Consider the following 27572-nt stretch of genomic DNA (forward strand, 5'->3'; position numbering starts at 1 on the left):
TTTAGGTCCAGTGAGACCCTGAGTAAGGTGATTTAAAAGGTAACGAGGCTGAGGAAGATAACTGTTGTCATCTTCTGGGTTCCACACATATACACACACACATGTATGATATGCTACACTGCATGAACACACACACACACACGACAAAGCAATCAATAGCAAGTGGGGAGAGAATTAACAAAGGAGTTTGTTGTGTGATCTTGGGGAGTTCCCTTCTTTCCTCCCTCCCTCCCTCCCTCCCTCCCTCCCTCCCTCCCTCCCTCCCTCCCTCCCTCCTTCTTTCTTTCTTTCTTTCTTTCTTTCTTTCTTTCTTTCTTTCTTTCTTTCTTTCTTTCTTTCTTTCCTCCTCTCCTCTCTGCCCTCACTTTTTTCTTTCAAGACCTGTCTCACTGTGTAGCTCTGACTGGCCATGAACTCACAGCAAACTCACCTGTCTCTGCATCTGCCTCTCAACTGGAACTAAAGGCACTCACCACTACAGACAGTATGGGCATATTTCTTAAGCCAAGCCTCCATTTCCTCCATAAACTGGGGATAGCCCCACTCAAGAGGCTGTTTGGAGATTAAATTAGAATGTGCTTGTGACATATTTGGATCCCTTATGCACACCTCAGACACGGGAAGCCTGATCTCAGGCTGTTGATAAAGGTGTGTTTCTGCGAGTGGAGAGGAAAAGCAAATATCCCAGGGAACACGGCAGGGCCGTGCGAGAGTTGGAAGCACAGACGAGAGCGCTGTCAAATGCACAAGGAGACGCAGTCTAAAAGCAGGGGGCTCGTCCTTCCCTTGATGGAGCCCCATCCCAGTGAGGTGGCATGGCTGCCGTAATGGGCGGGGGAGAGATGGGTGCTAGAGAGAAGCGCTCCACACAATGTGTGAGTCTCACAACAAAACTCCAAAAGCCTTCTCCTCAGAGTGCTTGTTTCTAGGGCTCCCTCTTTCCTGGCACCCCCCCCCCCCCGAGTGTCTCTCTGCCTCTCTGCCCACAAGGCCCACTGTCTTTCCCTGGGACATACTTCTCTCCCTCCTGCAGGAGTAGCCATTGCCATCTGCTTGCTTCCTGCCCTTCCCATCCATTATGGAAGACCTGCTGCCAACTTAATGGACCTCCCTTGGGCCCCAGCCTCGTTAGTGAGTGGCGATTTCCATACATGACCACTTAAAATGTAATAATGTGGAAATGACGTCCCTGTCATCTTGGAAAGCAGCATCAGCCTCTTCAATGGTAACAATAACACAGAGAACATTCTGGACGGAAACAGTGAGCTCACAGCAGCAACTGTTGCTGAGGGAAGCAGCGATGGCTCGTTCCTGTCTTTCCTTTCCATGCGCATGATGCATGTGTGTGTGTGGGTTTGCATGTGGCCTTGGGGGCTCCCAGAGATCCATCTGCATCGGCCTCCACCTGTGCCAGCATTAAAGGTGTGGAGCACCGTGTTCAGTGGGCATTGTTTTTCTAAAAGAAGTATTTGGGGTTTTAAAAATATAAGAACTATATAATGTAACCACATATTGCTATAATTTATATTGGTTTGTATAGGCACAAACCAGTTATAAAACCATTACTATTATTAGTGGTGTGTGTGTGTGGTGTGTAGGCCAGAGGAAGGTTTGTGTGTGTGTGTTTATTTATTTATTATTCTCTATCTATTTATTTATTATTCTCTATTATCTATTTATTATTATTATCTATTTATTATTCTCTCCCTATTTCCTTTACACAGGGTCTTGATGAACCTGGGGCTAGGCTGCTGGCCAGCAAGCCCAGAGGTCTTTCCTGTTTTTGTAGCCACAGCGCTGGAGATACAGGCACAAGTGGCCATGCTTAGCTTCAGATGGGGGTCCTGGGATGTGAACTCAGGTCCTCACGTATGCACAGCAAATGCTCTTTCCCACCAAGCCCCTAAAAAGGCATTAAGGTTATTTTAATTTTTAATTTTAATTTTTATGTATATGGGCGTCTTGACTGTGTGTGCCTGGTCTTTTCGAGGCTAGAAGAGCGTGTCTGATCTCCTGGAGCTGGAGTTATAGACAGTTGTGAAACTGCCATATTGGGGTTGGGAATTGAACTCAGGTCCTCTGCAAAAGCAAACAAAGGTGGCAAGTGTTCCTAACCTCTGAGTCATCTCCCCGGATCCCTAAAAATGACTTTTGAGGATGCCTAAGTTGCTTTAAAAAGCATGCTCATAAAGTGCAGCCAACATGTTTTCCTCTGACACAGGCTTTCAAACGGAAAAATAAAAAAGAAGAACCAAAAACCAACCAGAACTCAAAATGATCTTCTGCTGACTACCAGACACAGAGACTGAACTAAATAAAAAGACAGCCGAGGCCACTCAGAACAAACACACGCAATTCTATTTCTAGTAGAAGAGGAAAAATTCTTTGCTTTGAAAATCTGGGCATCCAAAGAAAATATTTACGCTAACAGAAATGAACACATTGAAGAAGTTAGAAAGCGAACGCGCTCTGCGGAAATCAGTCACCGTTACACTCTTCCAAGCATGGATCAGCTACGCAATATGACTGAAATTGGCATTCGTTAAGAGGAAAGCAACCCTGAATTGCCCAGTTGGCATGCTGTGCGCATGTCTGTGTTTCTGAAGTCCCGGGCATGTAAATACTGATGCACGTTCATACACAGATTTCATACGCTATTATTGCACTGGAAAGGGTGACTTCCGTGAGTTTTCAGAGCCAAGGGTGACAGGATTGCACCTGAAACCATCATTAGTTAGCGCAGATGAGGCGACAGGAGAATGAAGAGTCAGGGTCTCTTGAATGGTTCACCTTGGCTGTGGGATTTAAGCACTTCAACCCCTTGGAAGGCGTGGTGGGGTGGCAGGCACAGGCCAGTGTTGAAGGCATTCTTGTTGATTTTTAAAATTGTATTTCTAACATTCTTCTGTGAGTTGTATATGTATGTGTGTGTGCACATGTGCACATACAGAGGCTAGAGGCCAGGGTCTTCCTCAGCCACTTCCCATCTTCTATTTTGAGGCAGGGTCTCTCATTAAACTTAGAGTTGGAAGACTGGCTAGTTCAGCGAGTTCCAGGAACCTGCCTGTCCACTCCTGCCCCCATCTCAATACGGACATTGTGGGACCCAGCTTTTTGTGGGGATCCTGGAGATCTCAACTCAAGTCTTCATGTTCACATGACAAGTATTTTAGCGACGCGTTCAATTTCTAGCTCACCCAACTCGCTTTTGTGAAAGGTAACACATAACCTAGGCTAGTCTGTAACTGACGTGCAGTTGAGGATGATCTTCAACTTTTGAATCTCCTGCCTTCACGTCCACGCCTGCCTGGTGTTCTGGCTCTCAACCTGTCTATCTGGAAGTCCTGTGGCTGTGTTGTCTAAAAGGGTGTATGTACCCTGATACACACTTATGATCCTCAGATACTTTTCCACGGACTCTACATATATGTTATACTTGGAGCCTCTTTTTTTACAGACACCTTCCAGAGTTACTGTGTGGCTGAGCTATGGCAAAGAGCAGCCTGGGAAACCTTGGTCGGGAGTTAATAACGGCCATGCTGATCAGTTCTTTAAAGAGAGAGCAGGCCCTAAAGTGCTTCTCCGAGAGAGCGAGATTCCAACTTGGAGCCATGAACAACCCTGGTGCTGAGATGATGAGGGGCTGGCGTGTTTTGTAGATGGGTCGCTGCAAACAGTCTCCAGAGCTGTTGGAGGGCGATTTCTCTGCAGCACAGACATTTGCGGAAGATGCAGTACAGCTGACCAACTGCAGTTAAACTCTGAGAAAACTGCATTATGCCAGTTAGGGTTAGAATGTGCTCAGACCCAAGCAGACAAAAAAAAAATCTCACTCTTTTTTCCCCTATTTTTCTTCCTTACCACTCCTCTCCTCTCTCCCCAAATCTCCCCAAATGATATCTTTTTTTTTTTTTTTTTTTTTTTTTGGTTTTTCGAGACAGGGTTTCGCTGTGGCTTTGGAGCCTGTCCTGGAACTAGCTCTGTAGACCAGGCAAGCAGGGGTCACTGGCTGACCAACCGAAGAGCAGCCCTCTCTCCAGACCAAGTCACGTCAGGGCAGAGCGCCTGGTGGACTTCTAGCTAAGGGAGTCCACTGTTGATCTTTGTTTGATACACGCCAGGAAATCGCTTCCCTGAACTCTCTCTAGGAGCCTTACGGACTGGCTGCCAAACTCAGCCTTTGATTTCATCGCCACAATGTCTGTCACCCTCCCCCTGCTTAGCAATGTGGAGCCAGATATCATGACCCTTTAGAATAAGTGCAGATGTTCCGACGAGAGGAGCAGCTGGGAACCCTGCATACAAGAGTCAGGAGGACAATTTATGATCGACAGAAGCCATGGCCTCTGGGCCTAGGGAAGTAAAGGCACAAGAAGGAACCAATGGCCTTTCCTATGCAGTATGAAGAGAGGAGGGTGGCTGGACAGAAGTCAGGGAAGCAATCTGATGCCTGCTCGAATTCGTGGGGGATTTGTTTTGATTAGAATAATGCTACTCTCTATACCAGAATGTTCTTGGCACTTCAGTTCATAAGGACCGGCTTCTGGAAATAACCCATTGCATGTAGACAGAATACATCAATAATAAGCTGAGCTCCGTTTCTACAGTGGAATACCCTATACCGCTAAAAGTGGAGGAAGTCTTGCTACATTCCTTACGGGTGGATCTCACATACACAACCCTGGGGAGGAAGGGAAGAAGCTAGGCAATACAAAGCATACAGGGTAGGCTGGCAAGATGCTTTTAATAAAGTGAGGACCTGAGCTCAGATTTCCAGCACCCACAGGATAACGTCTGTAACTGAGACTAAAAATGTAGGGAGGAAGCCCCTCTGCGGAACCCAATCAAGGTAACGCTGAAGTTGAAAACATGGAGCTCTCAGTATTCTGGGGCCAACCCTCCACTAGCTCACAAGAGCAAACTGCAGAATTTGACAAGTCATTTAAAGCAGTGTAAGTGTTTTAAAAAAAGAGTTGTAGAAACTTACAATTAAATAAACTATACTAAGTCTTCAAAATGACTGCGTATATCTGTGAGAACGTTCATAGTGAGGTTTGACTGAACGTGGATGGCACCATCCTCTGCTCTGGGGTCTCAGACCGAAGAAAAGGGAGAAGGCGAGCTGAATGCCAGCTTTCATCCTGCTCTCCTTCCCGACTGCAGAGGCGATGGGATCAGCCGCCTTGCACCCTAGGTGTATTGCCTTCCCCTCAACTGTGTGCGTGTATAAACCCTTCCTCCCTTGGGTTACTCCTGTCAGGAGTTTAATCCCAGCGATGAGAAGGGCTGATGCATGAGTTGTACCGGCACACCAATGTCTCCTCTTCTCCCACGTCTAAGACTCAAGCAGACAAACTTAGACGAGGGCTCAGCCACAGCCTGTCCAGGTCAAGCTCATGGGTTCCATGAGGTAGTTACCTGCAAATCTCTCTCGTATGTTGGAAAACCCAAACGCCAGGCCCTACCGCCGAACTCCTAAATCAGACTACCTAGTCCCTGAAATTCTCATTCCCCTTCAAGCACATTCATAAAACCGGGGCCCAGGTTTAAGCGTCATTAACTCCTTATTTGGAACTGAAACCAAAGCTCAACTCACCTGATTAGTAATAGCTTTAGGGACAACGCTGTAACTGGTGATGGAAAGCCCAAGGACCCAGCCTGGCTGCTTCACAGCACTGGGGAAACACACAGCGGCCACGCCCATCTTGTCCCACAGGCGTGTCAACTACTAAGCGGTAACTGTGCCGTCAGGGAAAAGAAGTCCGTTCGCGGCCGCTGAATTATTCATACAGAAGGAGCAAACAGGTATGAGCAAAGGTAAAACACAGTCCCGGCAACTTCCCTCTGCTGTGTGGCAGACAGGATGTGTTGCCAAGACGCTGTTCCGAAAGTCCAGAGCCGAGCAGCAAGAACCACATGACAAGGTGGCAGCTGGGGAGAGGCGTGTGCTGAGTGGCTTCCCAGAGGTGTCATTTAGGCCAGGCTTATCGAGCACAGAGGGGAAAGGGTGAAATTGCAGTGTGATGTTTTCCTATCTAGTCACCTAACAGCAACACATGGCACAGAGAAACAAAACAGCAGACCATAATACTCAACGCTCCGCTAATTGCCAAGGAAGCCGGGGAACTCTGAGATATTTCTAAATTGAAAGCGGAAGTTTTCTGCAGGCAATGACCGTCTCTGGGTACATATTCTGGTTGCTTGGTTGGAAATATCGCAGCTGCTTGGAAATGCAATGCCTATGTGAAAAATACGTTAGAACCAAGCATGGGAACCCTGGTGATCCAAGACTACAGGAGAAAGAAACACAGCTGTGGATGTGGCAGGGGAACCAGGAGACAGAGGTGGGGGAGAAAGGGAGAAGGAGGCGGGAGAGAATCAGGGGAGAGAGAAGGAGAGGGGAGATGGACAGAGAGAAAGAGATAGGGAGAAAGAAAGAGAAAGACAGGGAGAGAGGAGAAGGAGGGGGAAGCAGAGAGAGAGAACACTCTCTCTGACTTTACTGGAGAGATGACAGAGAGGGAATGTTACGGCAACTATTCTTGTAACATCAGCATACAGCGGCACCAGTGAGCTTGGCGACAAATGATATGACATGTCACAGGGTTTCCTGTTGAGATAGTCCAGGAAGGCCAAGAAGACAGCTAACCTTGGTGAGCATGCACTACATGGTCTGTACCTGTGATTTCAGCACATCCTCATACTCCACAGGACTGTACCTTTGCCATTTTCTGGCAAGGAGAGTGAAGGCCTAAACATATTTCACCCAAAGCACCCAGCTAGTAGCAGCCAGGGCCGAGACAAAATTACAAAGCCCCGGATGGGTTGCTCAGCTGAGACGGCCTGGATGGGATCAGAGCTCGGAGAGTTCTCTTCTGATGAGGAGAAAAAGGAACGTTCTGTGTTGATATCTCAGCCGATAAAAGGGGGGCTGCTCCCGGTGCCCGCCGTATCAGTATCCCGCTGGCACCCACTTATCACTCTTTGCTGAACATGACTTAGGTCGTGTGTGTATTTTGGACTCACTATTTGGAACGGTGGCAAAGTTGGAGAGTTCAGTAGCCTTGGCACTTTCTAGATGGTGTTGTGTAACGGGATGGAGCCCGGGGTTGGACGGGGAGACCTGGGCTGAGTTCAAGACAAGTCACTTATTAACTATGAGAGTTGGTCAAGTTACATCACTTCCCTGGTGCCAGCCAGGGCTTTGTCACCAGAGGGAGGCTGAAACAAGTGACCTTATAAGGACTTTCCTGGCTCCATGATTCAACACTCATTGAGTTGAGTGTTTATGTCTGAGACTTCCATCAACATACATCAGGGATGACCTGCAGTCAGCAGATTCATATAGGCAAGATGTTCAGGTAGCTCAAATTATACATTTGTTAGTTCTGTCACACATAGATGGTGCCATTTAACCCCTGTGTTTCTCCCCTTGCTAGAGCAACCTGGAATGAAGTAGGTTAAAGCATCCCTTTCCAGGAGTTCATCGAGAATGCATTCAAATCCTTGCTCAGACTAAAGTCCAATCAATCCAAGCTCTGCCTCCTATTAGCTCCTGACTGAAGGTCTCTTAGCTCTCTGCCCTTTTCTCCTCTTTTGTTTTGTTTCTGTAAAATTGGAATCGATAATGAATACCAGTCACAGAGCAGTCAAGTGCGGGGCGTCTCGGAAGACTGTAAAGAAGCCCTAGCTGTTGTTATAGCCGGGAGCTACATGGTTTACCTTATGGATAGCTAAGAAGTTAAAGATTTCTCCACAGACAGACAGAGCCTGAGATCACAACCCATCCGCACCGGGAACTTGCCATTGCACAAGAAATAAACTCAAGAGCAGGGTAGAGAAGCGTAATTGCTCTGTCTAGACCTTCTGGCAATTCACCCGTTCGTGCCGACATGTCTGAGTCAGAGCTAGAAGACAGGCAACACCACGAACATCTAGGAAGACCAAGGCCATGCTCACCCTTCATTTCCCAGGTCTTGACTAGCCCATTTCCCAGGTTCTGCCTTAAGGTGCCTAAGGGAACAAAGGGGCTGGGAGAAGTGGCTGGTTTTATGTTAGTCACTGCCTTTATGTGGTTTCCCAGCTAGAACAATTCCCAGATAACCATTCTGTAGCCATTCTGACCGTTGTATGAGCACTGTCTCCTGCTGCCTCCAAGCTTTCTTTCTCTCCCCCATCCAACACTCCCACACTTTATCTCCCTCCTGGCCCTCTGTTTTTGTTTTTGTTCCGTAGCTATTTGTAACTGATTTCAAATTCCTTCTCTGAGTTTTGTGTTAGTGTTGTGAGGCTGATGGAGAGAGAAACTTGGTGGGAAAAAGAAGGTAAGAACAAAGACCAGATTCAAATCACCAACTATGGGAAGCTAAACAGAGGCCTTCTATTATTACAATACCAACAGAGGAGGTGAGGAGTGTGTGTGTGTGTGTGTGTGTGTGTGTGTGTGTGTGTGTGTACACATGCGCACACGCATACAGGCACACTTGGAGGCTACATACAACACCTCTGCCTCCTGTTCTTGTTCCCCAGATACTGTCAGTTCCCTGCTTCCCGAGGGAGCATCTTTCACTAGGCTGAGATTTGCTGATCTAGGCTGTCTGACCTTTGAGCTCCAGGGATCCATCTGTCCCTGCCTCCCCAGCAGTGGAATTACAAGCATGCTCAGCTTTTTTTTTTTTTTAAGGTAGGTTCTGGGAATCCAATTCAGGGCCTCACATATATAGAGTAAGCAGTTTACAGACTGGGCCATCTCCCAGGCCTGGTGTTTTTCTGTCTTTTGTCAGTTTACCAAGTGAAGCCAGCAATGTTCCAAAGGTTTCTAGCCATTTTACAGGAGACAAGCCACGCACAGTAACCAAAGCCTGCTGATGTTCAAGAAAGCAAACAAACAGCTGGCTGCTAATTGGACAATTATTTGAGATAGCATGCTAATTCTAAGTTTCTTCTTGGTTCCAACATTATGTAATTTGACTACTTTTAAATAAATTATAGATTTATGATTGTCACATTGATTATTTTTTATGGCATATCATTTATCACAGCTAGCTATATATTAGTTAATGGCGAGGTCCTGGCCTGTAATGGGAGCTCCTTAACTCAAACCATGTAATATGATCTGTCTTGTAATGGTCTAGGGTAGAACATCCTTTATAGATCAAGCTCTTACAGAACAGCATATAACTACCGTTTAATTGATCAAAAACACCCCTTAGCTAACTGTGCTCTTATAATGCTATCAGGTGAGCTGAGGCCATCATAGGAAAGATGGCACCTAGAGGTCTCCTTAGTAACCTGTTCCCTACTTCACTGTTGATGACTTTGTGTTTAAAATTTCCAGAGAATGATTACAACTGTTACAAATTATTCTTTAAAAAGAGTGAGGAGGGACATAGAGGTAAGAAAGGCTGGCAATGCAGGTGCAAACTGAAAGTGTCCATAACTTTAGATCCTGGCTCTTTTCAGAACTTTGGCTGGGGTTTAGCTACTATGTATCCAAACCTATCTGCTGTAAGTAGACCATTTCAGGCACACGGAGTTCTTTTATTATTTTTTTTTTTGTTTTTTTTCGAGACAGGGTTTCTCTGTGGTTTTGGAGCCTGTCCTGGAACCAGCTCTTGTAGACCAGGCTGGTCTCGAACTCACAGAGATCCGCCTGCCTCTGCCTCCCGAGTGCTGAGATTAAAGGCGTGCGCCACCACCGCCCGGCACACACGGAGTTCTTGAAGGACTTACTTTGAGGCTTCATATTGTGTCACGTGGTAGTGCTTTATCAAGGATGTTCTGTGGACTTACGGCTTTGAGGCTGTGATACAATGTAAGAAGTAAGAAACAGTGTCTCTGCCTCTAGGGTCCTGTAACTCCATGGCTCCAGATAACTGTACAGTCTCTGATGGTTTGAAATTACATGTCCTGCCTATTCCCAAACGCTCATTTATCAACTCTGTACATGAAAACTTGGTACACGGAATTCAAAGCAACCTTACAGAACAGAAAATACTGAATTTCTCATGAAAGTTTTATGGCCTCCCCCATCTCCCCACCCCAATCAGCCTTTGGATTTGCACAGCCACGATTTATTCTCCCGTTTTTCATATGGGAGTGCCTAATGTCTTGCCTCTTAAATCTGCTTGGAAACTTCTCAAGAGTCAGAAACTAACCACCTCCCATGATAGAAGTTCTTATCGTTAACAGATCCATGCTAGGAAACCCTACTTTCACTTAAGAGACTGGAATCTATTCTACGGCGACAGCTGCACCGTTGAGTGTTACTGGGTGATCTGTAGTTACTGAGTTAAAAACAATCATTTAACCTCACTTGGCCTCAGTCTCCCTGCTGAAGAAGAATTTTTCAAATAGGAGTTTGTGTTTTAGAGTAAAATAAAATTCTAAAAACTAATCAAAAGTGGTTGCATACCATAGGATTATATATGCATATGTTACATGTATGTATATATATATGTAAGGACATAAATATGATGTTTGTTCATTTATATGAACACACACATATATGTAGAATAAAAACATAAACGTACAGAACCAAACACTACACAAATCTTTACTCATAGCTAACAAATGTCCACTACTATGCTGTTAAATTTTCTTCTATGTCCTGAAGGCTAAGATGAAGTTGAGTCATCTCCATTACTGATGCCTGGATTCCCAGGATCAGCTGCCCTGCCTTGCACCAATTTGGTCATCAAGTGAAAAAACAAACAAACAAACAAACAGAAAGGAGCGAGGGGCACAAGGTCCAGTTAGCATTATTTTCCTCACAGAGAAAATAGAATAGTTTCAACCAACAACGAACTCTCATTGGTTCCAATAAACGATGGAAACGGCAGAAACCCAGCTCCTTCAGGACACACGACTGACAGACCTGTTCTAAAACACACGTTCAGGCCCACAGGCTACACCATCTATCTGTGTCTGTGAGTGTACACAAAGACACTGACCTGGCTTGCTGGAGGTGAAGAACAGAAGTCCCTACACGCAGCTGGACTCACCTAGAGGACACAAAGAGACACTGTTGAAATCTCACTGCTGCCAGGAGCCCATGGCATTCATGTTTTAGCATGCTCTGTATGGCTCTCCGCATCCACACGATTTTGGTTGATGTCATGCGTACCCTGGCATTTCTTCAGGTCAAGTATATCCTGAAATAGCTATGCTAACATTTTATAGCATCCACAGAAGTATATTCCTGAGCATTTGGGGATGGTACAGAAAGAGCACTTAGCCGCAAACCGATGGGAGGTGCAGTGAAAACTCCCAGACTTTTTCAGACGCAGAAGTCAAGGAAGGGGCAAGAGATTTTGTTTTCTTCAAAAATGTCATTTTAAAATCACCTTAATCCCAAAGCAAGCAATTCTTCCGTCTTCTCTTATTTTTGTAGCAGTATTAATTCATGCAACGACACCAACTAGTTTGTGTGTTTCTGTGCCTCTTTGTGATTATTACACATAGCCCTGTGCCTTAAAATGCCCACAGCCGTTGCAATCTTGGAAGGTTAAGAGCAGGCAAGCTTAAAAGACTGTTGGTAACACTCCCCACCCCCAATGGTGGTCCAAAGCCTTTCGCCCTGGGATGGAATGGGTCAAAGCCATACCCCCATTAACATTCAAATATGATCCGGGTATCTCTGGGAGAACCTTGTTTAATGTAATAACCGACTGCTCATTCCACCTGTGGAGCAATATGCAGATGGTCTTTACAGTCTAAAAGCTCGAGTTTATCTTATGGGAACCACCAGCTCTCATAGGTGTCTAAACGATCATTGAAGATGAAACACAACACCAAGTCTCAAAGTAGTGTTTGTAAGCGAATTTAGGAGCCTGTTGATGGGTTGCTATTCGCTCCTGGCAAAGGGCAAAGTCTCTGGATGCTTGGGAGGGTTTTGAGTCCCCTGTACGTTTCTTATAGCAGGCAGTCCAGCACCTGGGGTGGAGAACCTCCAGAACCAACGAAAGCCCACACTAAGTATCCTAGAAGAGCTCAGCAGCTCCCCCTAAAAGCACAGGCCAGGGAGGCTCAAAGTCAGGATGGCTCCTCTGCTAGCTACTTTCTAGAGTGCCCCGGCTTTCTGTGCGGGTGTGTCTGCATCAACTTTCATGCACCCCCACCCCCACCCTTGAGCGCAGTCAGCTCCAAAGGCACAGCTTGTGTGCTGACGTGCAAAGCCAAGTCAAAACCCTGTGCTTGGCGCTCCCTCCTAACTTTCTGGCTTGTCCAAGTCTAAATATTGACTTTGCTCCTCCGTTGAGTAGTTTGATACGGGATGGAAACCGCACGGCCAACAGCGGGATCGAATGATATATTTTTACACAGCCTTGCCTTCCTTCCGCTTGTTTTTTCTTATTTGGTGGGAGGGGGTGTGGGTGGGTGGGTGTGGATCTCTTCTGCACATCTTCCCCTATACCTGGCTGTTAACCCAGTAAGCTGAAGCCCACACACAAGTTCAGGTGTGTGCAAGCCCCTCACAGGCAACGTGTACCGGTTGTCACAGCAACTCACAACCGACTCCCTAGACACAGGGCTTGGGGTGGGGGGAGGGCGGGGGCGTTGCCGTGGATCCGAACGCACCGCTCCTGGCAGTGCGAGTGCCCAGGGGATCAGAGCACCTCTCTTCTCGGGTCCCGGGTTCCCTGCCACGGTCCTTCGAGGAAAAGGCGCCTTCCCGGGGGCGCGGCAGCACCCGCCCTGGTGCAGCCGGCCTCCTAAGGTGCCTGTTGTACGTGTTCTCAGCAGCTACAAGTTAGGGGTGCGGCTGGGGCGGGTATCTCTTCAGCTCACGCGCCTGGGAGGGGACTGTCCCCTGCCTCCCATCAGCTCGCTCCCGCAAACGTCGCTGGGACACATGGGCCGGGGTCCCCACCTGCCACCCGCGGGGCGATCGGGAGCTGGGGCTCTGCACGCATTGGGGCTCTGCACGACACAGCCACCTACCCTGCAGCCGAGCGAGACCCGGCTCCCTCCGCCGCTCAGCAGCGGCCCCCACCGCGCGTGCTCGCGGGGACGCGGGGACCCTGCGCGCCGCGCGCCACCCGCCCGGCGTGGCACAAAGGCAGCATGGCACAGCCGCGCCCGGCTGCGTCCTCGTCCTGGCCCAGGCCACGGGGCTCTGTCGCCTCCAGCCCTGCCCTCCTCCCGCCCCCGTCCCCGGCCAGGCGGGGCACCGGGCGGAACCCTGAGCCCCGGCACGGAGCGAGCAACGCGGTGGCGGCCTCCGATCGCTCCCTCTCTCCGCCGTGACGTGAGCAGCCTTGGCGGCTATTTATAACCACACGATTGGATTTCATTCATGAAACCAGGGCCTGGTGTGTCTGAGCTGTGGGACGCGAGGTGGCGAAGGTGCCTCGGCTGCACGCACACCGGAGGGGCCTGAGCTCCGGGGTGCTTGGCCCGGACCAACGTGTGCCTGGTACCCCCGAGAACCCGGCCTCGGGCCAAGAGGACACCGGAGCAGGGCAGGGTGTGTGCAAGCTGTCCCCGCGCCCCCTCCCCGCAGCATCCCACCCACTCCCGAACATCCGCTGGCCCTCAGTCCCGGGCTCAGGAAAAGTAAGTTGGGCCACTAACCGGCTGGGCAGCATAGCTTTCTTCCCCCTAGGAACTGACCGGCCGCAGACTCCGAGGGAGGACATTGGCTTTTGTTTCAAAACCGAGCCCAGCTGCTGACTAAGCGCTGCGCTGGCCCAGCCTCCTCCCCTGGGCGCTGCACGTGCGGGCTGGCTCTCCCCCTCCTGGTCACCTTCCCCTCCACCGGGCTTGAGGGGTCCCTGCAGGAGGCGCGCGAGCGGGGAAGGGGGGGGGGGTGAGGGTGGGGACCGCCCTGTTACTCCAGACCCCAGAAACCAGTCTCTTTATAGTTCCTTTTGTAGAGGCTGGGGAAACTGACATCCGCCTCTCTAGGGTCGACAGGGATTCTTGGAAACTGAAGCCAGCCAGCCAGCCCTTCTCAGGGACATTCTGGACTTTGAAGCTGATTGTGAGTTCCGAGGGCAGACTCTTGTCTATTTTTCATGTAGACACACAAGAACTGCCTACGTGCTTAGGGATAGCAGGCAACCTGCCATGCTTTAAAGAGGTGACCGTGGACACAACTCATTTGGCTCCTGCCCACAGGGAACTTTCAGTCCGACTTCTCAACTGCCTGTTGGGCTCAACTGTGTAATCCTCTCAATTTGGTCCTGCAAAAAGACAGCTGGGGGATTAGGGTGTGAATGCCTTCAGCTAGGCATGTGTTATGTTTATAAACCCTTGTAACTGCTGAGCGCCAAGGCAGACACAAAGATGACCACTGCAACAACCTTGGCCTCCACCAGCTCTTGGGTAAGACACTGGCAAGATTTCGGGAGGGTGGGAAGGGTACATTTTAATGTAAGGGCGGTTGTCTCCAAGTCTCCCCTAAAGAAAGAACAACAGACAAACCTCTCTTGTCTTAACACCCCCCTCCCACCTTTCAGGAAAACACCTTTGGTTTCCTTAGATGGATCTCTCTTCCTCCCTGCAAGTCCTGAATGAATTCCTGTCCCTTTGGTAATTCCCTGCCTCCCTCTTAGATTCAGGGTCTCCTGTAAGGTAACTGATCTCAGACTCCCTATGTTGCCAAGACTGGCCTTGAACTCCTGACTCCTCTGCCTCCACCTCCCAGGCACAGTGACTGCAGATTTGTACCACCAGCATGGCAGGGTTAATGGGATGTTTTCACAAGAAAAAGTAGTGTGGGCAACCTGTGTAATCTAGGCAATCCTTAATGCATTGCTGCTGGGAATGGGGTCATCAAGAACACAACTTTTTGATACTAGGAAGAGAAAGAAGGAAGGCTGGTAGAGGAGAAGTTTAAGGTGGACCCATGAAGGTATGCAGTCATTTGCCCTGCAAGGAAGAGATGTCTCTCGCTCTGTCTTAAAAGGACGCCATGTTCGAAGAATAAGTAGACATTCTCTCCATTAATGTATTTCTCAGGGAAAGTTAATTAAACCTGTCGCTATTAGCGAGAAGTTCGACTTCATGGCAAGCCACCTCTTTTGAAGTCACCCTGGGCAGTGAGGAATGGGACAGTGACTGAGAAATGGAAAGCAATATGTACCGTGGCCCCTGAGTGAAGTGGAGAATGGCTTCAAATACCTTTCTTTTCTCATCAGATCACCACAGCGGAGGAGGCCCTCTGCTATTGCCGTCAGAACCATTTTACAAGATGGGGTAACTGAGGCAAAGGCAATGTAAATTGTTCATGTTGTTAGGTGCTGACATTTGTGCCTGGGTCACTCAGGGCTGGCCTTATCGCTAACTTTCGTTGTAACATCCGGTCCTCTGCGGTGTCTTTCACTTCCTCAGTCATACATCAAAAAGATGAGCGTGGTGAGATAGTGCGGCCACACGAGCTTGAGAACCTGAGCTTATCTTCAGCGCACACTCAAAAGGCCAGGCGTCATGGTATGTCCTTGTGATTTCCCACGTCAGTAAGCACCTGGGGCTCACTGACGCAAAAGCCTGGCTGATTCAGCAGCCCCTAGACCCAGTGAGAGGACCTTGCCTCAAAAGGGGGGAGGGGTGGTTCCATAGGAGCCACCTCTGACCTCTGAACTCCACAATAAGAGCACAGCTGTGTACCACCCATTACTCCCATCCACGTGAGCATGCGCACACACCTGCACATGGACACAAATAATCCAAAGGATAAGTAAGAATGCTTTTCTGACGCATCAGGCCAGGGCCAAGAGTCGGAAGACACCCAGTACTAAGCCTGCTCTTGGATTCTTCTGCCTGCCCCTCTTCCTGAACTCCCAAAGCGCCATTCCTGTAAAGGTCCGGAATGGCTACTAGCCATTTTGAAATGAGCCTCACGGTGTACCTGAACCTGAGGGGAAATGCTTGGAGGAAGTCCCAGGAAAATGCATTGTTAGTAACTGTGACTTCAGATGCAGCAGAAGAAAAAAATGGTTGGGTTTTTTTTTTTTCCAAGTGAGGGCGGGGAATCTCAAAAAGACACTGCCATCTACATCCAGGGCCACACAGCCCCAAACTTCACACACACAACTTCCGACTCGCGAAGGTGGAGGACTGGGCGTGCTGCACGCGCTGTGTCTACCAACAGGAAGGAGAGAAGAGGAACAAAGCAGGCAGCGTGCAGCACCGTGCGAGACCTTGTCTGTGCTCCAGCCTGTGGAGGTCTTTTGTTTGTGCTTTGACAAATAAAGCTTGCCTGAAGATCAGAGTGTGGAGCTAGCCACACTAGTTAGCCATGGAGGCCAGGCAATGGTAGCATACACCATTAATCCCAGTGCTTGGGAGATAGAGGCAGACAGATCTCCGTGAGTTTCAAGGCCGCCCAGGGAAACACTGTGTTGCCTCTGTCTAAAAGAGAAACAGAGCCAAGTGGTGGTGCATCACACCTTTAATCCCAGCACTAGGGAGGTGGAGACAGGAAGTGATCAGCTGGCAGAGAGAGGAATATAAGACAGGAGGGGCAGGAGAGCAACGCATTCAGTCTGAGGATTCATAGGAATAAGATTGCCCTTTTGGTCTGAGGATTTGGTAGAGGTAAGAACAAGAGGTTGGCTACTGTGCTTGTCTGACCTTCAGGCAAGCTTTATTTGTTAAAGCCCAAACAAAATATCACCACACCAGCCCACAGATGACCCAGTTTTCTAGTCAAAACTATTGTTCACTTACACGATCAACACCGTTTACCACACATAACAAAAATTGGGGCCTCAGCGGAAATCAGCCAACATTTTTCTCTCCCTATATGTACTTTACTGCCCTAAAGTGATGTTAGAATTTTTATGGTAGGTATTTTACCAATGCTATATTGCTCCCCCATCCCCAAAAAATCCCAAGCCAAAAGAACAACAACAAAAAACTAAAAACCAAGCCAAAACAAAAAACTTCTCCAAAAGTAAAATAAAACACCTCCCAACAACCAACACCAACAACCAAAAACATTCTAGATCAGCCATCTCACACGTGTGTGCTTTTGCACACACAACACAATAATAATAAATTAAAAATTTAAACAGCACAATTTGCATATGTAAGTGTTATTTAATTACCAATAAAACCACTTGCTACTCACCCTTCGGCATTCACGATTCCCCTGCGACCATTAATCTTCCTCCCATTTCTAGATTTTTACCACTATGAGACATACTATTTGGCATATTAATGTGTGATATTTTTAGACTGAATTTTTCACTGCATACACTGCCTTCGAGGTCCAGCCAGGGTGTCGTCTGCATCAATAATTCATTCCATTTCATTACTGACTGAGGGTCTATTATATGGGCATTCTAGGGCGTGCTCATTCACCCATGGAATGGCATTTAAGTTCTTTCAACATTTTGCTACAACGAGAAAACACTTCCATAAACGTTTGTACACACGTTTTTGCGTGGATGTTTTTTTCTTTGAGAGGAATGCTTAAAGAATGCCAAGTCCTGAATTAAATGCTAAATAAGCTGTCAGACTTTATTTTCAGAATGGCTGTATGTTTTGCATTCCCACCAGCAGTGGTTGGTATCATCACTTTTGTGTGTGTGTGTGTGTGTTACACAATTACTGTTGAGAAAAGACCTCATTGTGGTTTTCATTTGCATTTCTCTAAAGAGTAACACTGTCAAACATCCTGGGCAAACTGACCACACTTATCCTCTTATTGCCGAAAGAGATGTTTTTGTCTTTAGTTATTTTATATAGGTGGGTTAGCTTTCTTTTGTTGAGTATTCTTAATTTTTATATTTTAATATCTATTTTTATGTTTAAGTATGTGTCCTTATGCATGGCTGCCTAGGGGTATGCGCATATGAGTGCAGGTGCCTGCAGAAGTCAGAAGAGGGCGTCAGATCCCTGGAGCTGGAGTTTGAAGGTGCTTGAGCGCTGCCCACCAGTGGGTTCTGGGAGCTGAACTCCAGTCCTCTGCAAGAGCTGCAGGATTCCCAGCTGCTGAGCCAACCCTCGAGCTCCGCATTGTTGAATTAAATAGAAAAATATTCTAGGGTCATAATTTTCAAATTGCAACTTAAATATGCAATCCCCCCCTTCAGGAAAACTCTATCATCAAGTCAATTGCAAGTGCTCAGGGCTTCTATTGCTCAGATCTTTTGCCAGTATATCCGTGGATGTGGGAAATTACTTACATAAAATTCCCATGGAGAGGGCTTTCTCAGTTATGTAGTGTTAAGTCCTCATTTTAGCGGTCTGTAACCGACAGCCAGAGGCGCCAACGCCCCTCCCTCCTGCGCAGGCGCAAATGGTCTCCTCCAGTGATCGATGCAATAGCTGTGGGCAGCTTGGACCACTGGGGCATGCAAGCTTCCACCGCCCACCCATCAGTCTGGAATACTAGATCTACGCCAGGTTGGTAGTATGGAAGACTGCCTGGGCAATGCGTGGCAGGTGCTAGGGAGTCATTTCAGATAAGCGCTTACAGGGTCAAAGGCACGGGAGAAAGTAAGCCGGCCAATGTGCCTGTTTTTAAAGAACAGCTGCATTTGGTCAAAAGGTTTATCGAGAAACAGCTGTTGGGGGAGATTGCTAGGTTGACACAGCTGTTGTCGCAGTGGTCAAGAACTTTGTGGCAGCTAAGAAATGAAGTGGCTGGTGGCACACGGACTAACAGGCTGCCTTCACTGAGTGGTTGACTCTAAGGAACTGCTCCCGGCTCTAGAGCCAGGGTAAGACAGGGCCCTGGATGTCATAAGCCTTTATAAGCAGCTTTATCTAAATGACCCTGGCTGCCAGGCTTTCAGAAGTCGTAGGGTTGATCTGAGTTGCTCCATCCACAGGCCTGGTCTTTGGTTAGTGACAAGGGACAGGGTTGTGTGTCTGTGTGCTCCCATAATGCTGTGTGTGGATGGTCCAAAGAGAAAACGAGCTCTTGGGACCCCGTTCTGCAGATACCCTTTCACCCAGTAACCAGATGTTGGAGCAGCAACACATCTACGAGTCGCTCTAGCCAGACCAACTAGGCCAGGTATTTCCCAGCTTCCTGTCTCGGAGCCATTGTCCCAACTTTTGTGCGGTTGATATATCTGCCATAGGAAACAATTGTTTTTGTCTCCGGCACCATGGGAAAGTTTTGTGTGAAGCTGCACTCGCTTGAACAAGAATAAAAACCCCTTGGTTCCAAGTGACCCAGCTGTTGTAAATGAATTGGCTGTGTTTTTCAAGTCAACCCTGCAACGCAGAGGTCCCCAGCTCTTCCTGCTCTCTGCCGTGTGTCTGGAGGACACCAGAGCTTCGCTGGTTTGTGGCAGACACCGTCAGCTACCCTGTTTTCAAGGGCTGCAGGTGGGATCTGAGTGGGTACCCACTTAAAGATCAATGTATTAAGGTTCTGTACTTTTTATTGCCGTTTTTTGTGGGGGGATAAAATTCACAGCACAATTTCTATTTTTCTAGGTATCAGTGAATGAAACTCATCAAGACTGAGTCCGCACAACATACTGTGGAATGCGTGGAGGTTAGCATGATCTCCTTTCTCTATGCATTGTTTTTTAGGTTTCCTGTTGGCGTTGGATGAGTTTTTTAAAATATGTGATTTTGTAAGCCCGGAAGTCCTAACTACATTCTTCTTCTAGTCAAAAGTCTCTTGTGCCAAGAGAGCTCCTCCCGACTTAGCTCCGCACACTCAAGAGGCAGTAGCCGGCTGCGCTTTGTTCCGTTAGGGAAGTAGAGACTGGAAAAGATCTGAGTCCCCGTGTGTGTCATCAGCTTTTTACAGTTAACAATATGGTTCTGGCTTGGAAAAAATGTCCTGTGATGAGGGAAGTCCTTCTGTATATGTGTTGCTTTTATTGGTTAATAAATAAAAAAGCTACTTTGGCCTGTTTTAAGGCAGGATAGAGCTATGCGGGAGGGGGGAACTAAACTGAATGCCTAGACATGGGTTAATTTAAGCTATAAGAGCTAGAATACGCTTAAGCTATTGGCCAAACAATTTTGCAAATGATACAGATTTCTGTGTGATTTTTTTTTTCGGGTCTGAGCGACCGGGAACCAACGAACAGCCTCTGATGACAGTTCTGCATCTGAAAAGGACGTTTATTTCAGGGACAAATTTATGTGTACATTCATTGTCAATATTGCAAAATACGTTAGAGCTATTTTACAGTCTTACCTAATTAAAAATAAATAACATTTCTGTGACATGGCATGTTTAAAGCTTTGTTGCCCGATTGCTAGACATAATATCTGCTTATCTTCACCAAATAAGCATCAACCCCAGCACCACCACCTGGGTTACAACTACTGCCACCACCGCCACTGCTGCAGCTGAAACAGCCACCTCCGCCACCAAGGAAAACAACCAAAAACAAACAAACAAACAAACAAAAACAAACCCTAAACACACATTAAAAGGAACAAGGAATAAGAGAGAAGAAAAGGAAAACTACATTTTGACCATCCATTAAGTGGCCATGTAAGGCCATGTGATTTTATTCAGGGTGTGTGTGCGTGTGCGTGCGTGCGTGCGTGCGTGCGTGTGTTCTGAAAGCCGCAGGGAGGCAGGAATGATTCCTTACTGAACAGTTGCTAATGGCAAGTGGAAGAATGCTGATGTAAAAGGGAAAGGCGTACACAGATCTACAAGTTTGAAAATGGGCCCATGAGGCCATTTAAAGGCCCCGTGGATGGGGCTCAGTACTTCAAAGCACACAACTGCTCCTGCAGAGAACCTGAGTTCAGTTCCCAGCACACACGTCAGCTGACTTGCAACCGCCTGTAACTCCACCTCCAGGAGTCTTGCTCTGTTACCGACTTCCAGCCACCCATAGACGTGAACTGTTCTCCATGCAGAAACCGGAAAAGTAAGGACGCCGTACATACATGTGCACAAAAACCCTCACTTCAGAAAAACAATTCCACCTACAGCCTGTATTCATATCATGCTTGCTCACTCAGCATCTTTAATGCATAGGTCATCTGATCTTCAGGACAGCCCTGACGTACACTGTCTCCAACATAAGAGACTGAGAAGTGAGGTTTGCCAGAAGCTGAGTGACTTGTTTCTGTAAGAGGGAAACCATCCTGGCTAACCCCGAATTCCATGCCTGCTTGTTGGCCAATATGTAAGCAAATATTAAGTATTTTAATATATATCACACTGAGTTCTAAATAGATGTCCCTTAAAATGAGTACACAAAGAAGCGTCATGCCCTTGAAGGACACCTAACACGGCCCGGGAAAGACTAAGCCCTGACGCTTGTCTTTAACTGGTGCAAAGCCTTTCCAACATGCCCCCAATACAAGTGAGCAGATGCCAGTCTGGGACTTGTGAACATCAGTTTGGACAGCACCAGGGTCTCTCCTTAGCTCCGAGCAGATTTATGTTGACTATTTCACAGGCCGTTTATCACTTGGTTAGTTCCCTTTCACGGGCAAGCCGTTAACTGCATCTCTCTGAGTGACAAGATCAGTTAAGCATGTCGGGATCAGCTTTGTGTTTCTTCTCTTGTGCATGTGAGCCAAGGAAGCCAGGGGCCAGGACACTTCTGTCACAGGGTCAGTCTCAAGGAGCCTAGGGTTTTGAGGAGAGGCATGGAAGGTTTCCTTTTGGTTTTCATATCTGCCCAGAGTCATTCAAACAGCACTATGGGTAGGAAAGCCGATAGTTTTCTGTCTGTCTGTCTGTCTGTCTGTCTGTCTGTCTCTCTCTCTCTCTCTCTCTCTCTCTGTATCTTAGTGTTTCTGTGCCCTTGTGTACACAAGCATGCATGCATATGTAGTCTGTGTGTCTGTCTGTGTGTACATGCCTGTGGAGGTCAGAGGTCACCCTCAGGGATATTCTTCAGAAGCTGTCTACCCTGTCTTCTACTCTCAGTAAGACCTAGGGCTCATCCATTAGAATAGGCTAGACTGGTTGGTCAGTGAGCCCTAGGGATCTGTCCATTTCTGCCCCCACCCTCATGCCAGGATTGCAAACACAAGACACAATTCTCAGTCTTTCACATGGGTGATGTGTGTTGAATATGGGTCCTTATACTTGCCAGCACATTAGCAACTGAGCTGTCTCCCAAGATGCCATAGTTTTAAACATAGGTTGAGCATTCCTAATCTGGAAATATAAAATACTCCAAATTCCATACACTTTTGGGTGTTGACATGATATCACAGTGGAAATTTTCCTATTAGAAGATTGTTTTGTGCACAAAATCAACGAAAAAATATATAATAGCTTCCAGTTATGTGTATAAGGTTTATGAAATACAAATGCATTTCCTATTTAGACTTGTTTCTATACCCAAGATAGCGCATTATGTCAGTATAATAAATTCTACACGCCAACAAAATTCAAAAATCTGAACGGTTTCCGATCCCAAGCATTTTGAATGTCATGATAAACGACAATCTTTTTTTTTAAACAGGATCCCTTAGTTATAATTTTCTCTAATCATATATACAGACCTTCTACTTAACAAAGCCGAGCCTGTAAAGGGAGCGTGTCCATTTGTCCTGCTGTAGCCGCTGCCAACATACGTTACTCATGAAGGGGCACTTGAAGATCGGAAAACACATTTCACACAGTTTAACATGCCACAAGCAAGCGTGATTTTGTAATCTGTAATACCAGTTAACATTTAGTAAGCACCTGCTTTGTGTTAGGTGTGGGGCCCAAGAATTGAACAGTCATGAACTCTTTACAGTGGCCTCATGAGAAGGGAGCATTAAAACCCCTGTTTTACAAATGAGTGAGCTTAGATTCAGAGAGGCAAAGCCACTTGCCAGAAGTCTATAGTGCATCAGAGGTTATATTTGAAGCCAGAGAGAGCCAAAGGGCTCTGGTATTTATGAGGTTAAAAACTTGAAGTGCCTCATGGTCCTTGACAAGTAGCCAACACCTATTGGTCAGGTATCATCGAATGATATTACCCCCCTGCCATCAAGACAAAGAGGATGCTTGGCCTTGAGTTCATTTCTTGCTATTTCCTGAAGATATCAAGTCATCGCTCCACTTTCCCTCGAGACAAGAGGAACTGCAGCGTTGCGCATCACGCCGACAGCACCAGATTGATCCAGAGGGAAAGCCACACAGCTGAAACAGCTTGCTTCACCAGATGGAGTGGCTATGATGTCCAACTTATCTATAACGGGCAACATGGGTGAGGTAGGGACTTGGGCTTCCAGAGACTATGTCAGTTACCCTTGTGTATTCAAATAAAGAACATCTCTTGCTCTTTAAATATCCATATTTATCTGGTGGGAGAGCCAGTTATACAAATGTGCGATGACCATGGGCTTACAAGTGACATCTCTTCCAATACAATGTCCTTGCTAAAGATACCAACTCTTATATTTTTTCCTCTGAGTTTCTTGGCATTGGAATAGCTAAAGGTATTTGTATAAATGAGACAAACCAAAGTCAGTGTTCAACTTACTTTTGTTTTGGGAGCAGTTTTCAACTCTTGAATCCAAAAAAGTTTCTATTGCTCATAATATCAAAGTAAGTAATTTAACACACACACACACACAGTGATTTTAAAGACTCTTGCTTTGAAAGAAAGGGACCTATACAACTGTTGCTATTATTATTATTGTTATTTTATTAGGTTTTTGAAGACAGGATTTCTCTGTGTAGCCCTGGTGGTCCTGGTACTTCCTCTATAGACCAGACTGGCCTTGAACTCACAGAGATCCATTTGCCTCTGCCTCCCTGAGTGCTGGGAATAAAGAAGTGTGCCACTACCGCCTGGCCACTGTTGTTCTTCTAAGTGTTGTTTGAGCTGTGTGATTACTTCTGGGTTTTATGTATTGATGTGGCTGTGTATTCTTAGGAAGCAAATGAGGTGTATAAGAACTTATAAAGAGACAGACATGGGTAGATGAAATACACTCTGGAATTCTCTTGAAATGTGTCCCCTTCCCTTCTCTACATTAATGGGGGGCCGAGGCCCTGACAGATGGAGGGCTTTGCTATGAGAAACATTGTTTCCTTCAATTTAGTGTGTTCTGTTCTAGTTCCCTATTATCGTTGTTTTGAGAAGCTAGTTTTTTCAACCTATTCAATCTAGTGAAGAACAGAGACAGAATGCGGTGGGACCTGACCCTTGGGGCTGCACACAGCTGATGATACGTATCTGGACTGTTTGGGGTCCCCCATGGGAGAACTCTTTTGGTTGCACGGTGTCACTAGCCAGAACACAGTTAACTCACCAGCCAAATGAAAGGGCTCAGACTTCAGAAGAGTTTACGGCCGAGAAGCATCCCAGAGCATGCTACTTTCCTTCTAAAATAACTCTAGAAGGATGGGAGGGGGAGTGGGTTCTAAGGTGCTTCTTATCCGTCATGTAAAATGTAAGCTATGTGAACGAGTATCTTCCGGATACTCATTACTAAACCAAGATGAAATTTTCATTAATGACTTCTAAGTGGCTCATTTGATTTGAGTTTAGGGCCCCTAAATAAAAGGAAGAAGACCCTCAATTCTATTCAAATATTCTATTTAGTATTCAGCATATGTAGTAAAGATTATTCGCTGTTGATGTCCGTGGGGTTCTTTTTCGAGTGGGAACATGGAAATGTTTGAATGGAAAGGGAAAGTAAAGAGAAAAGACCAGCTGGGTGGCAGTGGCACACACCTTTAACCGCAGCTCTTGGGAGGCAGAGGCGGCCTCCTGTGAGTTCGAGGCCAGCCTAGTCTACAGAGCAAGTTCCAGGACAGACACCAAAGCTATACAGAGAAACCATTTCTCAAAAAACTACAAAACAAACAAACAAAACAGTTGGGATGGAATGAAAGCAGATAAAATTCCCTTTTTGAATTATCTAAATAATTTAGCAGTGTCCAGCAGGTATGATAGTCTAGTGAATTAGCAATTCCCAAAGTTTGGTTAGACCTGCTGAGTGAGTGACAGCGGGCTTACAACGGGCACTAACCCTTTAGCTTCTGAGCACCCAGCCAGCTCAGGAGATAGACTTCTCATTTGATCTTTTTCTTAAAGTTTTATTTCTCTCATGGCAGGACTTCTTGGGAGCATTTACACGTGAACGTACACATCATGCATTTATCCTAGGGCAATAGCATGTGTTGGACCACCCACACATATCCACAGGGGGCGTCTCTGTGGTTAAAATATCTACTGTTGATCTAGAATGTTCAGCTGAGCAGACTGTGAATGTCAGAGTAAATGACATAAGAAGACTGCCCAGCAGGGGCCAGCCACGTGACACTCATAGCAAGGATGGCTCCTTCCGATTGGAAAGACATATGGGTCACTGTGGTCAATTATTCAAGGAGTGGCTGTCCTAGGTTACTCCATACCTCAGATAATTGCCAGATCTCCTTACATAGCACAAATACTTCTCCGTGTGGCTGCCTGCCTGCGGAGGCCAGAGGTTGACATTAGGTCTCTTCCTCAGTTATTCTCCGTCTACCTTGTTTTTTGAGACAGGTCTCCCATTGAGCCCACAGCTCATTGATGAGTTTACACTGGCCAACCAGCAAGCACCAAAGCTCCTCCCGTCTTCGGAGGAGGCTGGCCTGCTGCAGTGCACGGCTTTTATGTGATGCTGAGAACCTCAACTCACGCTTCCTGCTGGCATGTCAAGAAAATCATCTATGGAGACATCTCCCCAGCCTCCTTCTGCAAGGCTTGCTTTGAAGATTGTACTTAAATTCAGAGGTACCACTTACACATCTAAAATACAATGAACACACACACACACACATTATGTAATATGATACTCAAATCACTCTTGATAAAATCTGACCAGGTTATCACAAACACAAGCTCACAAATCCTAACCAAATCTTAGCAAACAAAATGCATGAGCCATGTCAGAGTATATCCAGAGCAAGGGTTGCTGAACGGTGCAAGACTGAGCCAACATTCTAGTAATGGTACTGTGGGCTGCCCAGTGGGTAAAAACGCTTGCTATACAACCTGATGATGTAAGTACAATTCTTGGAACTCGGTGGAAGGAAAATATGAATTCTGAAGGTGCACAGACACACATCACAATCCTCTCTCTTCATCCCGCCCTCCCTCCATCCTCCCTCTCTCTCCACCTCCCTCGCTTATGCACACGCACGCGCATGTGCTCAAACACACAATGATTAATAATAAATACCACCTGAAAACCCGATGATGTGGGTTTTTACCGCAGTAGGACGTATGCATGGTTGGAAGGCTGTAATGGCAGCATGATTCCTTCTCAAACACCAATAAGGTAAAACCACTGCCTAAGTTGAAGCGGAAACCACGAGGCCACCCCAGGACATCTCCACCAGCAGCGGATGAAGCTCATCACCCGTCTTTGATCCATAGGATGCTTTAAAGCAGGGGAAGGCAATAACAGAACCACGGTCTGCAGAGTGGAAGGCTCCCTACAGCCCAGGCACAACTCTTGCTTTCAGAATAGATACTCACATTTTATGGCATTCTTGGTTTTTGCTTTTGTTTTTCCGATCTCACAGAACCAAGACTAAACTCGAGCTCTCTATGTGGCCAAAGATGGCCTTGAACTTCTTACCCTCCTGCGTTCAGCCTCTGAGTGCTGAATATCGTATGGTATTCCTGGGGGAATTTTTTCCCCCAGTGATATGGGAGAAGGCAAAATTCACAGAATCTATAACTACCATCAGAGGAATAATGCCAAATGGTGGTTGCCAAGTAAGCAATGCTCACTCAAGATCACTTCAAAAGCCATGCAGTGAGCAAGGACACAGACAGTGAGTGATTACTATATGACTACCTAACACGGTACAGGTAGCTGGGCAAAGGGATATTGCGGACGTGTCTCTCAGCCTGGGTTCTAAATGCTGAAACAAAATGGGCACAAACAAATGAAAGGCTGAGCATCCCAGGCCTAAAGTGTGTCTCACAGCGGTTAGCAGGCAGATGCACCACACGCATGCGCTGATATTGTCCCTACCGCTTTGCAGCCATGCACTTTGGAGAGAGAGTCTATCTGTCTGGACTTATTTTGATATCTGTCAAGTAAATGATTTGAAATAGCAATTGCTATATATTTAAATATATGTACCCAGTATTCATTCACCCATCAGCCATTGAACATCATTCAGCCATCCATTCATCCACCCATCCATCAATCACCCATCTGTCCTTCTATCTGTCCATCCATCCATCCATCTATCCATCTATCCATCCATCCATCCATCCATCCATCCATCCATCCACTAATCTATTATACATCTATCTTTCTACCGTTTAATATTCCTTGAGCCATCCATCCATCCATCCATCCATCCATCCATCCATCCATCCACCAGTATTCATCAATGGTTTTATAAAACGGTAACAGCCTTACAATGCTAAAATCTCCTTCTTCCTTCAACTGTGTATCCATTGCTAGCCTTAGGGTCTTCATGTAACTTGAACTCTCACCTCCAGTAGGATTAGGAACAAACAATACTAGAACCCAGTCTTAGCTCTATCCTCTGCCACCAATATGCTCTGCCTCAGTTTCCACAGCTGTGCCAGGGAAAGAAACTTCAGAGTGTTTCTTGGAAGATTAAACAAGGCTCTACACATAAAAAATTATCATACTCCCTACACATATCAAACACTCATTATAGGTAGATGCATTAATGTTATCAAAAATTAGTTTTA

General features: G+C 46.7%; 1 protein-coding gene across 5 annotated transcripts in view; it reads right to left on the reverse strand.

Annotated features, from left to right (window-relative positions):
* Rhobtb1 (Rho related BTB domain containing 1) overlaps positions 1-27572 on the reverse strand; it is a 112730-nt gene that overhangs the window by 53632 nt on the left and 31526 nt on the right. For 2 of the 5 annotated variants that reach the window (XM_075980053.1, XM_075980055.1), the window contains exon 3: positions 10953-11003. The gene's annotated coding sequence lies outside the window, so the exon portion shown is untranslated. Of the gene's footprint in view, positions 1-5596; positions 5766-10952; positions 11004-12942; positions 13073-13575; positions 13727-27572 lie in introns of those variants that run through there. The other 3 variants (XM_075980056.1, XM_075980054.1, XM_075980057.1) reach the window with 3 other exon arrangements.

The sequence above is a fragment of the Microtus pennsylvanicus genome, chromosome 7, assembly GCF_037038515.1.
Source record: "Microtus pennsylvanicus isolate mMicPen1 chromosome 7, mMicPen1.hap1, whole genome shotgun sequence".
NCBI lineage: Eukaryota > Metazoa > Chordata > Mammalia > Rodentia > Cricetidae > Microtus > Microtus pennsylvanicus.